At 41.7% G+C, this 14,187-nt stretch overlaps 1 protein-coding gene and 15 non-coding genes across 17 annotated transcripts in view; 15 read left to right on the top strand and 1 right to left on the bottom strand.

The window, feature by feature from the left end:
- Positions 1-14,187, bottom strand: part of CDC20 (cell division cycle 20) — a 59,581-nt gene that overhangs the window by 19,037 nt on the left and 26,357 nt on the right. The window lies entirely within an intron of this gene.
- On the top strand, positions 571-677 carry LOC144931112 (U6 spliceosomal RNA). Its single transcript, XR_013636512.1, has one exon. It is a non-coding gene; the product is annotated as a U6 spliceosomal RNA (small nuclear RNA).
- LOC144931111 (U6 spliceosomal RNA) lies at positions 1,479-1,585 on the top strand. Its single transcript, XR_013636511.1, has one exon. It is a non-coding gene; the product is annotated as a U6 spliceosomal RNA (small nuclear RNA).
- LOC144931110 (U6 spliceosomal RNA) lies at positions 2,387-2,493 on the top strand. Its single transcript, XR_013636510.1, has one exon. It is a non-coding gene; the product is annotated as a U6 spliceosomal RNA (small nuclear RNA).
- On the top strand, positions 3,295-3,401 carry LOC144931109 (U6 spliceosomal RNA). Its single transcript, XR_013636509.1, has one exon. It is a non-coding gene; the product is annotated as a U6 spliceosomal RNA (small nuclear RNA).
- On the top strand, positions 4,203-4,309 carry LOC144931108 (U6 spliceosomal RNA). The gene has a single exon (XR_013636508.1). It is a non-coding gene; the product is annotated as a U6 spliceosomal RNA (small nuclear RNA).
- On the top strand, positions 5,111-5,217 carry LOC144931107 (U6 spliceosomal RNA). The gene has a single exon (XR_013636507.1). It is a non-coding gene; the product is annotated as a U6 spliceosomal RNA (small nuclear RNA).
- LOC144931106 (U6 spliceosomal RNA) lies at positions 6,019-6,125 on the top strand. Its single transcript, XR_013636506.1, has one exon. It is a non-coding gene; the product is annotated as a U6 spliceosomal RNA (small nuclear RNA).
- LOC144931105 (U6 spliceosomal RNA) lies at positions 6,935-7,041 on the top strand. The gene has a single exon (XR_013636505.1). It is a non-coding gene; the product is annotated as a U6 spliceosomal RNA (small nuclear RNA).
- On the top strand, positions 7,851-7,957 carry LOC144931104 (U6 spliceosomal RNA). Its single transcript, XR_013636504.1, has one exon. It is a non-coding gene; the product is annotated as a U6 spliceosomal RNA (small nuclear RNA).
- On the top strand, positions 8,767-8,873 carry LOC144931103 (U6 spliceosomal RNA). Its single transcript, XR_013636503.1, has one exon. It is a non-coding gene; the product is annotated as a U6 spliceosomal RNA (small nuclear RNA).
- LOC144931102 (U6 spliceosomal RNA) lies at positions 9,683-9,789 on the top strand. Its single transcript, XR_013636502.1, has one exon. It is a non-coding gene; the product is annotated as a U6 spliceosomal RNA (small nuclear RNA).
- Positions 10,599-10,705, top strand: LOC144931101 (U6 spliceosomal RNA). Its single transcript, XR_013636501.1, has one exon. It is a non-coding gene; the product is annotated as a U6 spliceosomal RNA (small nuclear RNA).
- LOC144931100 (U6 spliceosomal RNA) lies at positions 11,515-11,621 on the top strand. Its single transcript, XR_013636500.1, has one exon. It is a non-coding gene; the product is annotated as a U6 spliceosomal RNA (small nuclear RNA).
- Positions 12,431-12,537, top strand: LOC144931099 (U6 spliceosomal RNA). The gene has a single exon (XR_013636499.1). It is a non-coding gene; the product is annotated as a U6 spliceosomal RNA (small nuclear RNA).
- LOC144931098 (U6 spliceosomal RNA) lies at positions 13,347-13,453 on the top strand. Its single transcript, XR_013636498.1, has one exon. It is a non-coding gene; the product is annotated as a U6 spliceosomal RNA (small nuclear RNA).

The raw sequence follows: 14,187 nt of genomic DNA, 5'->3' as shown, positions 1-14,187 counted from the left end.
TGGCGAGGAAGTACAACAAGTAGGTTCCCGTACCTGTCTTTTCAGATCTTTGAGCGTTAGACTCATGTTTGTAGTTTTCCTGGCCACGTTGGTTTCTCCTTGAATGCAACACTACACTGTGGTCCTCCCTCAAATATATACATTCTTTGGTGACACTGCGTTGGCCCGTGCTCGAAACGTCGCATATTTATTTCTTTTCCTACGTGCTGAATGACAAAATGTGCAAATAAGAACGGCTTTGACCCGTCAGTAAATTCAAACTGCCTCTGACCCAGGACATCTTTGTGCCATCCATGAAGGCACCTCCAGTGTGCCCACCTGTTCTATCCCACAATGCACTCCTGCATAAAACATGCCAGTCAATCCCAACAAATATGTGCTCAATAAACACACTTTTTTAACGTAAAATTCATATCTACATATCTATAATATTAGAATATAATGTTTCGTGAGAATTACTGCCAACACGTTGCTTCTTTTAAACACTAGAACATCTTTTACAGGCCCCATGGTGAAAAGCATGTTAGTACCCTGGTGTTAAAAATACCCGTCGCGACACTAGTGTGTTGTGTACTTGCTCCGGCAGTACATATACTAAAATTGGAACGATACAGAGAAGATTAGCATGGCCCCTGCGCAAGGATGACACGCAAATTCGTGAAGCGTTCCATATTTTTCACCTTTTAATTCACATTCCTGAACGTCTGCTTGTGTTGCGGCCGAAACGTCGTGAGAATGTTATTATGTTTAATATGTATTATTTTATTATTTCCCTTCTACGTGACTTTATCGAAAGATCCAAGACTATTCCTGTACCTAATGGCAAACAAGCGTTGCTCAATTTATTTGCTTACACGAATGATACACTAAGTGTCTTCAGCTGGTTGGCATGACACAGATCTGGGGGCTGGCGAGGAAGTACAACAAGTAGGTTCCCGTACCTGTCTTTTCAGATCTTTGAGCGTTAGACTCATGTTTGTAGTTTTCCTGGCCACGTTGGTTTCTCCTTGAATGCAAAATTACACTGTGGTCCTCCCTCAAATATATACATTCTTTGGTGACACTGCGTTGGCCCGTGCTCGAAACGTCGCATACTTATTTCTTTTCCTACGTGCTGAATGACAAAATGTGCAAATAAGAACGGCTTTGACCCGTCAGTAAATTCAAACTGCCTCTGACCCAGGACATCTTTGTGCCATCCATGAAGGCACCTCCAGTGTGCCCACCTGTTCTATCCCACAATGCACTCCGGCATAAAACATGCCAGTGAATCCCAACAAATATGTGCTCAATAAACACACTTCTTTAACGTAAAATTCATATCTACATATCTATAATATTAGAATATAATGTTTCGTGAGAATTACTGCCAACACGTTGCTCTTTTTAAACACTAGAACATATTTGACAGGCCCCATGGTGAAAAGCATGTTAGTACCCTGGTGTTACAAATACCCGTCGCGACACTAGTGTGTTGTGTACTTGCTCCGGCAGTACATATACTAAAATTGGAACGATACAGAGAAGATTAGCATGGCCCCTGCGCAAGGATGACACGCAAATTCGTGAAGCGTTCCATATTTTTCACCTTTTAATTCACATTCCTGAACGTCTGCTTGTGTTGCGGCCGAAACGTCGTGAGAATGTTATTATGTTTAATATGTATTATTTTATTATTTCCCTTCTACGTGACTTTACCGAAAGATCCAAGAATATTCCTGTACCTAATGGCAAACAAGCGTTGCTCAATTTACTTGCTTACACGAATGATACACTAAGTGTCTTCAGCTGGTTGGCATGACACAGATCTGGGGGCTGGCGAGGAAGTACAACAAGTAGGTTCCCGTACCTGTCTTTTCAGATCTTTGAGCGTTAGACTCATGTTTGTAGTTTTCCTGGCCACGTTGGTTTCTCCTTGAATGCAACACTACACTGTGGTCCTCCCTCAAATATATACATTCTTTGGTGACACTGCGTTGGCCCGTGCTCGAAACGTCGCATATTTATTTCTTTTCCTACGTGCTGAATGACAAAATGTGCAAATAAGAACGGCTTTGACCCGTCAGTAAATTCAAACTGCCTCTGACCCAGGACATCTTTGTGCCATCCATGAAGGCACCTCCAGTGTGCCCACCTGTTCTATCCCACAATGCACTCCTGCATAAAACATGCCAGTCAATCCCAACAAATATGTGCTCAATAAACACACTTTTTTAACGTAAAATTCATATCTACATATCTATAATATTAGAATATAATGTTTCGTGAGAATTACTGCCAACACGTTGCTTCTTTTAAACACTAGAACATCTTTTACAGGCCCCATGGTGAAAAGCATGTTAGTACCCTGGTGTTAAAAATACCCGTCGCGACACTAGTGTGTTGTGTACTTGCTCCGGCAGTACATATACTAAAATTGGAACGATACAGAGAAGATTAGCATGGCCCCTGCGCAAGGATGACACGCAAATTCGTGAAGCGTTCCATATTTTTCACCTTTTAATTCACATTCCTGAACGTCTGCTTGTGTTGCGGCCGAAACGTCGTGAGAATGTTATTATGTTTAATATGTATTATTTTATTATTTCCCTTCTACGTGACTTTATCGAAAGATCCAAGACTATTCCTGTACCTAATGGCAAACAAGCGTTGCTCAATTTATTTGCTTACACGAATGATACACTAAGTGTCTTCAGCTGGTTGGCATGACACAGATCTGGGGGCTGGCGAGGAAGTACAACAAGTAGGTTCCCGTACCTGTCTTTTCAGATCTTTGAGCGTTAGACTCATGTTTGTAGTTTTCCTGGCCACGTTGGTTTCTCCTTGAATGCAACACTACACTGTGGTCCTCCCTCAAATATATACATTCTTTGGTGACACTGCGTTGGCCCGTGCTCGAAACGTCGCATATTTATTTCTTTTCCTACGTGCTGAATGACAAAATGTGCAAATAAGAACGGCTTTGACCCGTCAGTAAATTCAAACTGCCTCTGACCCAGGACATCTTTGTGCCATCCATGAAGGCACCTCCAGTGTGCCCACCTGTTCTATCCCACAATGCACTCCTGCATAAAACATGCCAGTCAATCCCAACAAATATGTGCTCAATAAACACACTTTTTTAACGTAAAATTCATATCTACATATCTATAATATTAGAATATAATGTTTCGTGAGAATTACTGCCAACACGTTGCTTCTTTTAAACACTAGAACATCTTTTACAGGCCCCATGGTGAAAAGCATGTTAGTACCCTGGTGTTAAAAATACCCGTCGCGACACTAGTGTGTTGTGTACTTGCTCCGGCAGTACATATACTAAAATTGGAACGATACAGAGAAGATTAGCATGGCCCCTGCGCAAGGATGACACGCAAATTCGTGAAGCGTTCCATATTTTTCACCTTTTAATTCACATTCCTGAACGTCTGCTTGTGTTGCGGCCGAAACGTCGTGAGAATGTTATTATGTTTAATATGTATTATTTTATTATTTCCCTTCTACGTGACTTTATCGAAAGATCCAAGACTATTCCTGTACCTAATGGCAAACAAGCGTTGCTCAATTTATTTGCTTACACGAATGATACACTAAGTGTCTTCAGCTGGTTGGCATGACACAGATCTGGGGGCTGGCGAGGAAGTACAACAAGTAGGTTCCCGTACCTGTCTTTTCAGATCTTTGAGCGTTAGACTCATGTTTGTAGTTTTCCTGGCCACGTTGGTTTCTCCTTGAATGCAAAATTACACTGTGGTCCTCCCTCAAATATATACATTCTTTGGTGACACTGCGTTGGCCCGTGCTCGAAACGTCGCATACTTATTTCTTTTCCTACGTGCTGAATGACAAAATGTGCAAATAAGAACGGCTTTGACCCGTCAGTAAATTCAAACTGCCTCTGACCCAGGACATCTTTGTGCCATCCATGAAGGCACCTCCAGTGTGCCCACCTGTTCTATCCCACAATGCACTCCGGCATAAAACATGCCAGTGAATCCCAACAAATATGTGCTCAATAAACACACTTCTTTAACGTAAAATTCATATCTACATATCTATAATATTAGAATATAATGTTTCGTGAGAATTACTGCCAACACGTTGCTCTTTTTAAACACTAGAACATATTTGACAGGCCCCATGGTGAAAAGCATGTTAGTACCCTGGTGTTACAAATACCCGTCGCGACACTAGTGTGTTGTGTACTTGCTCCGGCAGTACATATACTAAAATTGGAACGATACAGAGAAGATTAGCATGGCCCCTGCGCAAGGATGACACGCAAATTCGTGAAGCGTTCCATATTTTTCACCTTTTAATTCACATTCCTGAACGTCTGCTTGTGTTGCGGCCGAAACGTCGTGAGAATGTTATTATGTTTAATATGTATTATTTTATTATTTCCCTTCTACGTGACTTTACCGAAAGATCCAAGAATATTCCTGTACCTAATGGCAAACAAGCGTTGCTCAATTTACTTGCTTACACGAATGATACACTAAGTGTCTTCAGCTGGTTGGCATGACACAGATCTGGGGGCTGGCGAGGAAGTACAACAAGTAGGTTCCCGTACCTGTCTTTTCAGATCTTTGAGCGTTAGACTCATGTTTGTAGTTTTCCTGGCCACGTTGGTTTCTCCTTGAATGCAACACTACACTGTGGTCCTCCCTCAAATATATACATTCTTTGGTGACACTGCGTTGGCCCGTGCTCGAAACGTCGCATATTTATTTCTTTTCCTACGTGCTGAATGACAAAATGTGCAAATAAGAACGGCTTTGACCCGTCAGTAAATTCAAACTGCCTCTGACCCAGGACATCTTTGTGCCATCCATGAAGGCACCTCCAGTGTGCCCACCTGTTCTATCCCACAATGCACTCCTGCATAAAACATGCCAGTCAATCCCAACAAATATGTGCTCAATAAACACACTTTTTTAACGTAAAATTCATATCTACATATCTATAATATTAGAATATAATGTTTCGTGAGAATTACTGCCAACACGTTGCTCTTTTTAAACACTAGAACATCTTTTACAGGCCCCATGGTGAAAAGCATGTTAGTACCCTGGTGTTAAAAATACCCGTCGCGACACTAGTGTGTTGTGTACTTGCTCCGGCAGTACATATACTAAAATTGGAACGATACAGAGAAGATTAGCATGGCCCCTGCGCAAGGATGACACGCAAATTCGTGAAGCGTTCCATATTTTTCACCTTTTAATTCACATTCCTGAACGTCTGCTTGTGTTGCGGCCGAAACGTCGTGAGAATGTTATTATGTTTAATATGTATTATTTTATTATTTCCCTTCTACGTGACTTTATCGAAAGATCCAAGACTATTCCTGTACCTAATGGCAAACAAGCGTTGCTCAATTTATTTGCTTACACGAATGATACACTAAGTGTCTTCAGCTGGTTGGCATGACACAGATCTGGGGGCTGGCGAGGAAGTACAACAAGTAGGTTCCCGTACCTGTCTTTTCAGATCTTTGAGCGTTAGACTCATGTTTGTAGTTTTCCTGGCCACGTTGGTTTCTCCTTGAATGCAAAATTACACTGTGGTCCTCCCTCAAATATATACATTCTTTGGTGACACTGCGTTGGCCCGTGCTCGAAACGTCGCATACTTATTTCTTTTCCTACGTGCTGAATGACAAAATGTGCAAATAAGAACGGCTTTGACCCGTCAGTAAATTCAAACTGCCTCTGACCCAGGACATCTTTGTGCCATCCATGAAGGCACCTCCAGTGTGCCCACCTGTTCTATCCCACAATGCACTCCGGCATAAAACATGCCAGTGAATCCCAACAAATATGTGCTCAATAAACACACTTCTTTAACGTAAAATTCATATCTACATATCTATAATATTAGAATATAATGTTTCGTGAGAATTACTGCCAACACGTTGCTCTTTTTAAACACTAGAACATATTTGACAGGCCCCATGGTGAAAAGCATGTTAGTACCCTGGTGTTACAAATACCCGTCGCGACACTAGTGTGTTGTGTACTTGCTCCGGCAGTACATATACTAAAATTGGAACGATACAGAGAAGATTAGCATGGCCCCTGCGCAAGGATGACACGCAAATTCGTGAAGCGTTCCATATTTTTCACCTTTTAATTCACATTCCTGAACGTCTGCTTGTGTTGCGGCCGAAACGTCGTGAGAATGTTATTATGTTTAATATGTATTATTTTATTATTTCCCTTCTACGTGACTTTACCGAAAGATCCAAGAATATTCCTGTACCTAATGGCAAACAAGCGTTGCTCAATTTATTTGCTTACACGAATGATACACTAAGTGTCTTCAGGATTTCAGCTGGTTGGCATTACACAGATCTGGGGGCTGGCGAGGAAGTACAGCAAGTAGGTTCCCGTACCTGTCTTTTCAGATCTTTGAGCGTTAGACTCATGTTTGTAGTTTTCCTGGCCACGTTGGTTTCTCCTTGAATGCAAAACTCCACTGTGGTCCTCCCTCAAATATATACATTGTTTGGTGACACTGCGTTGGCCCGTGCTCGAAACGTCGCATATTTATTACTTTTCCTACGTGCTGAATGACCAAATGTGCTAATAAGAACGGCTTTGGCCCGTCAGTAAATTCAAACTGCCTCTGACCCAGGACATCTTTGTGCCATCCATGAAGGCACCTCCAGTGTGTCCACCTGTTCTATCCCACAATGCACTCGGGCATACAACATGCCAGTGAATCCCAACAAATATGTGCTCAATAAACACACTTCTTTAACGTAAAATACATATTTACATATCTATAATATTAGAATATAATGTTTCGTGAGTATTACTGCCAACACGTTGCTTTTTTTAAACACTAGAACATCTTTTACAGGCCCCATGATGAAAAGGATGTTAGTACCCTGGTGTTACAAATACCCGTCGCGACACTAGCGTGTTCTGTACTTGCTCCGGCAGTACATATACTAAAATTGGAACGATACAGAGAAGATTAGCATGGCCCCTGCGCAAGGATGACACGCAAATTCGTGAAGCGTTCCATATTTTTCACCTTTTAATTCACATTCCTGAACGTCTGCTTGTGTTGCGGCCGAAACGTCGTGAGAATGTTATTATGTTTAATATGTATTATTTTATTATTTCCCTTCTACGTGACTTTACCGAAAGATCCAAGAATATTCCTGTACCTAATGGCAAACAAGCGTTGCTCAATTTATTTGCTTACACGAATGATACACTAAGTGTCTTCAGGATTTCAGCTGGTTGGCATTACACAGATCTGGGGGCTGGCGAGGAAGTACAGCAAGTAGGTTCCCGTACCTGTCTTTTCAGATCTTTGAGCGTTAGACTCATGTTTGTAGTTTTCCTGGCCACGTTGGTTTCTCCTTGAATGCAAAACTCCACTGTGGTCCTCCCTCAAATATATACATTGTTTGGTGACACTGCGTTGGCCCGTGCTCGAAACGTCGCATATTTATTACTTTTCCTACGTGCTGAATGACCAAATGTGCTAATAAGAACGGCTTTGGCCCGTCAGTAAATTCAAACTGCCTCTGACCCAGGACATCTTTGTGCCATCCATGAAGGCACCTCCAGTGTGCCCACCTGTTCTATCCCACAATGCACTCGGGCATACAACATGCCAGTGAATCCCAACAAATATGTGCTCAATAAACACACTTCTTTAACGTAAAATACATATTTACATATCTATAATATTAGAATATAATGTTTCGTGAGTATTACTGCCAACACGTTGCTTTATTTAAACACTAGAACATCTTTTACAGGCCCCATGATGAAAAGTATGTTAGTATCCTGGTGTTACAAATACCCGTCGCGACACTAGTGTGTTCTGTACTTGCTCCGGCAGTACATATACTAAAATTGGAACGATACAGAGAAGATTAGCATGGCCCCTGCGCAAGGATGACACGCAAATTCGTGAAGCGTTCCATATTTTTCACCTTTTAATTCACATTCCTGAACGTCTGCTTGTGTTGCGGCCGAAACGTCGTGAGAATGTTATTATGTTTAATATGTATTATTTTATTATTTCCCTTCTACGTGACTTTACCGAAAGATCCAAGAATATTCCTGTACCTAATGGCAAACAAGCGTTGCTCAATTTATTTGCTTACACGAATGATACACTAAGTGTCTTCAGGATTTCAGCTGGTTGGCATTACACAGATCTGGGGGCTGGCGAGGAAGTACAGCAAGTAGGTTCCCGTACCTGTCTTTTCAGATCTTTGAGCGTTAGACTCATGTTTGTAGTTTTCCTGGCCACGTTGGTTTCTCCTTGAATGCAAAACTCCACTGTGGCCCTCCCTCAAATATATACATTGTTTGGTGACACTGCGTTGGCCCGTGCTCGAAACGTCGCATATTTATTACTTTTCCTACGTACTGAATGACCAAATGTGCTAATAAGAACGGCTTTGGCCCGTCAGTAAATTCAAACTGCCTCTGACCCAGGACATCTTTGTGCCATCCATGAAGGCACCTCCAGTGTGCCCACCTGTTCTATCCCACAATGCACTCGGGCATACAACATGCCAGTGAATCCCAACAAATATGTGCTCAATAAACACACTTCTTTAACGTAAAATACATATTTACATATCTATAATATTAGAATATAATGTTTCGTGAGTATTACTGCCAACACGTTGCTTTTTTTAAACACTAGAACATCTTTTACAGGCCCCATGATGAAAAGGATGTTAGTACCCTGGTGTTACAAATACCCGTCGCGACACTAGTGTGTTCTGTACTTGCTCCGGCAGTACATATACTAAAATTGGAACGATACAGAGAAGATTAGCATGGCCCCTGCGCAAGGATGACACGCAAATTCGTGAAGCGTTCCATATTTTTCACCTTTTAATTCACATTCCTGAACGTCTGCTTGTGTTGCGGCCGAAACGTCGTGAGAATGTTATTATGTTTAATATGTATTATTTTATTATTTCCCTTCTTCGTGACTTTACCGAAAGATCCAAGAATATTCCTGTACCTAATGGCAAACAAGCGTTGCTCAATTTATTTGCTTACACGAATGATACACTAAGTGTCTTCAGGATTTCAGCTGGTTGGCATTACACAGATCTGGGGGCTGGCGAGGAAGTACAGCAAGTAGGTTCCCGTACCTGTCTTTTCAGATCTTTGAGCGTTAGACTCATGTTTGTAGTTTTCCTGGCCACGTTGGTTTCTCCTTGAATGCAAAACTCCACTGTGGTCCTCCCTCAAATATATACATTGTTTGGTGACACTGCGTTGGCCCGTGCTCGAAACGTCGCATATTTATTACTTTTCCTACGTGCTGAATGACCAAATGTGCTAATAAGAACGGCTTTGGCCCGTCAGTAAATTCAAACTGCCTCTGACCCAGGACATCTTTGTGCCATCCATGAAGGCACCTCCAGTGTGCCCACCTGTTCTATCCCACAATGCACTCGGGCATACAACATGCCAGTGAATCCCAACAAATATGTGCTCAATAAACACACTTCTTTAACGTAAAATACATATTTACATATCTATAATATTAGAATATAATGTTTCGTGAGTATTACTGCCAACACGTTGCTTTTTTTAAACACTAGAACATCTTTTACAGGCCCCATGATGAAAAGGATGTTAGTACCCTGGTGTTACAAATACCCGTCGCGACACTAGCGTGTTCTGTACTTGCTCCGGCAGTACATATACTAAAATTGGAACGATACAGAGAAGATTAGCATGGCCCCTGCGCAAGGATGACACGCAAATTCGTGAAGCGTTCCATATTTTTCACCTTTTAATTCACATTCCTGAACGTCTGCTTGTGTTGCGGCCGAAACGTCGTGAGAATGTTATTATGTTTAATATGTATTATTTTATTATTTCCCTTCTACGTGACTTTACCGAAAGATCCAAGAATATTCCTGTACCTAATGGCAAACAAGCGTTGCTCAATTTATTTGCTTACACGAATGATACACTAAGTGTCTTCAGGATTTCAGCTGGTTGGCATTACACAGATCTGGGGGCTGGCGAGGAAGTACAGCAAGTAGGTTCCCGTACCTGTCTTTTCAGATCTTTGAGCGTTAGACTCATGTTTGTAGTTTTCCTGGCCACGTTGGTTTCTCCTTGAATGCAAAACTCCACTGTGGTCCTCCCTCAAATATATACATTGTTTGGTGACACTGCGTTGGCCCGTGCTCGAAACGTCGCATATTTATTACTTTTCCTACGTGCTGAATGACCAAATGTGCTAATAAGAACGGCTTTGGCCCGTCAGTAAATTCAAACTGCCTCTGACCCAGGACATCTTTGTGCCATCCATGAAGGCACCTCCAGTGTGCCCACCTGTTCTATCCCACAATGCACTCGGGCATACAACATGCCAGTGAATCCCAACAAATATGTGCTCAATAAACACACTTCTTTAACGTAAAATACATATTTACATATCTATAATATTAGAATATAATGTTTCGTGAGTATTACTGCCAACACGTTGCTTTATTTAAACACTAGAACATCTTTTACAGGCCCCATGATGAAAAGTATGTTAGTATCCTGGTGTTACAAATACCCGTCGCGACACTAGTGTGTTCTGTACTTGCTCCGGCAGTACATATACTAAAATTGGAACGATACAGAGAAGATTAGCATGGCCCCTGCGCAAGGATGACACGCAAATTCGTGAAGCGTTCCATATTTTTCACCTTTTAATTCACATTCCTGAACGTCTGCTTGTGTTGCGGCCGAAACGTCGTGAGAATGTTATTATGTTTAATATGTATTATTTTATTATTTCCCTTCTACGTGACTTTACCGAAAGATCCAAGAATATTCCTGTACCTAATGGCAAACAAGCGTTGCTCAATTTATTTGCTTACACGAATGATACACTAAGTGTCTTCAGGATTTCAGCTGGTTGGCATTACACAGATCTGGGGGCTGGCGAGGAAGTACAGCAAGTAGGTTCCCGTACCTGTCTTTTCAGATCTTTGAGCGTTAGACTCATGTTTGTAGTTTTCCTGGCCACGTTGGTTTCTCCTTGAATGCAAAACTCCACTGTGGCCCTCCCTCAAATATATACATTGTTTGGTGACACTGCGTTGGCCCGTGCTCGAAACGTCGCATATTTATTACTTTTCCTACGTACTGAATGACCAAATGTGCTAATAAGAACGGCTTTGGCCCGTCAGTAAATTCAAACTGCCTCTGACCCAGGACATCTTTGTGCCATCCATGAAGGCACCTCCAGTGTGCCCACCTGTTCTATCCCACAATGCACTCGGGCATACAACATGCCAGTGAATCCCAACAAATATGTGCTCAATAAACACACTTCTTTAACGTAAAATACATATTTACATATCTATAATATTAGAATATAATGTTTCGTGAGTATTACTGCCAACACGTTGCTTTTTTTAAACACTAGAACATCTTTTACAGGCCCCATGATGAAAAGGATGTTAGTACCCTGGTGTTACAAATACCCGTCGCGACACTAGTGTGTTCTGTACTTGCTCCGGCAGTACATATACTAAAATTGGAACGATACAGAGAAGATTAGCATGGCCCCTGCGCAAGGATGACACGCAAATTCGTGAAGCGTTCCATATTTTTCACCTTTTAATTCACATTCCTGAACGTCTGCTTGTGTTGCGGCCGAAACGTCGTGAGAATGTTATTATGTTTAATATGTATTATTTTATTATTTCCCTTCTTCGTGACTTTACCGAAAGATCCAAGAATATTCCTGTACCTAATGGCAAACAAGCGTTGCTCAATTTATTTGCTTACACGAATGATACACTAAGTGTCTTCAGGATTTCAGCTGGTTGGCATTACACAGATCTGGGGGCTGGCGAGGAAGTACAGCAAGTAGGTTCCCGTACCTGTCTTTTCAGATCTTTGAGCGTTAGACTCATGTTTGTAGTTTTCCTGGCCACGTTGGTTTCTCCTTGAATGCAAAACTCCACTGTGGTCCTCCCTCAAATATATACATTGTTTGGTGACACTGCGTTGGCCCGTGCTCGAAACGTCGCATATTTATTACTTTTCCTACGTGCTGAATGACCAAATGTGCTAATAAGAACGGCTTTGGCCCGTCAGTAAATTCAAACTGCCTCTGACCCAGGACATCTTTGTGCCATCCATGAAGGCACCTCCAGTGTGCCCACCTGTTCTATCCCACAATGCACTCGGGCATACAACATGCCAGTGAATCCCAACAAATATGTGCTCAATAAACACACTTCTTTAACGTAAAATACATATTTACATATCTATAATATTAGAATATAATGTTTCGTGAGTATTACTGCCAACACGTTGCTTTTTTTAAACACTAGAACATCTTTTACAGGCCCCATGATGAAAAGGATGTTAGTACCCTGGTGTTACAAATACCCGTCGCGACACTAGCGTGTTCTGTACTTGCTCCGGCAGTACATATACTAAAATTGGAACGATACAGAGAAGATTAGCATGGCCCCTGCGCAAGGATGACACGCAAATTCGTGAAGCGTTCCATATTTTTCACCTTTTAATTCACATTCCTGAACGTCTGCTTGTGTTGCGGCCGAAACGTCGTGAGAATGTTATTATGTTTAATATGTATTATTTTATTATTTCCCTTCTACGTGACTTTACCGAAAGATCCAAGAATATTCCTGTACCTAATGGCAAACAAGCGTTGCTCAATTTATTTGCTTACACGAATGATACACTAAGTGTCTTCAGGATTTCAGCTGGTTGGCATTACACAGATCTGGGGGCTGGCGAGGAAGTACAGCAAGTAGGTTCCCGTACCTGTCTTTTCAGATCTTTGAGCGTTAGACTCATGTTTGTAGTTTTCCTGGCCACGTTGGTTTCTCCTTGAATGCAAAACTCCACTGTGGTCCTCCCTCAAATATATACATTGTTTGGTGACACTGCGTTGGCCCGTGCTCGAAACGTCGCATATTTATTACTTTTCCTACGTGCTGAATGACCAAATGTGCTAATAAGAACGGCTTTGGCCCGTCAGTAAATTCAAACTGCCTCTGACCCAGGACATCTTTGTGCCATCCATGAAGGCACCTCCAGTGTGCCCACCTGTTCTATCCCACAATGCACTCGGGCATACAACATGCCAGTGAATCCCAACAAATATGTGCTCAATAAACACACTTCTTTAACGTAAAATACATATTTACATATCTATAATATTAGAATATAATGTTTCGTGAGTATTACTGCCAACACGTTGCTTTATTTAAACACTAGAACATCTTTTACAGGCCCCATGATGAAAAGTATGTTAGTATCCTGGTGTTACAAATACCCGTCGCGACACTAGTGTGTTCTGTACTTGCTCCGGCAGTACATATACTAAAATTGGAACGATACAGAGAAGATTAGCATGGCCCCTGCGCAAGGATGACACGCAAATTCGTGAAGCGTTCCATATTTTTCACCTTTTAATTCACATTCCTGAACGTCTGCTTGTGTTGCGGCCGAAACGTCGTGAGAATGTTATTATGTTTAATATGTATTATTTTATTATTTCCCTTCTACGTGACTTTACCGAAAGATCCAAGAATATTCCTGTACCTAATGGCAAACAAGCGTTGCTCAATTTATTTGCTTACACGAATGATACACTAAGTGTCTTCAGGATTTCAGCTGGTTGGCATTACACAGATCTGGGGGCTGGCGAGGAAGTACAGCAAGTAGGTTCCCGTACCTGTCTTTTCAGATCTTTGAGCGTTAGACTCATGTTTGTAGTTTTCCTGGCCACGTTGGTTTCTCCTTGAATGCAAAACTCCACTGTGACCCTCCCTCAAATATATACATTGTTTGGTGACACTGCGTTGGCCCGTGCTCGAAACGTCGCATATTTATTACTTTTCCTACGTACTGAATGACCAAATGTGCTAATAAGAACGGCTTTGGCCCGTCAGTAAATTCAAACTGCCTCTGACCCAGGACATCTTTGTGCCATCCATGAAGGCACCTCCAGTGTGCCCACCTGTTCTATCCCACAATGCACTCGGGCATACAACATGCCAGTGAATCCCAACAAATATGTGCTCAATAAACACACTTCTTTAACGTAAAATACATATTTACATATCTATAATATTAGAATATAATGTTTCGTGAGTATTACTGCCAACACGTTGCTTTTTTTAAACACTAGAACATC

Source organism: Lampetra fluviatilis, chromosome 3 (assembly GCF_964198595.1).
Source record: "Lampetra fluviatilis chromosome 3, kcLamFluv1.1, whole genome shotgun sequence".
Lineage (NCBI taxonomy): Eukaryota > Metazoa > Chordata > Hyperoartia > Petromyzontiformes > Petromyzontidae > Lampetra > Lampetra fluviatilis.
Note: the sequence above shows the minus strand (reverse complement) of the source record. Positions and strands in the feature narration are given on the sequence as shown.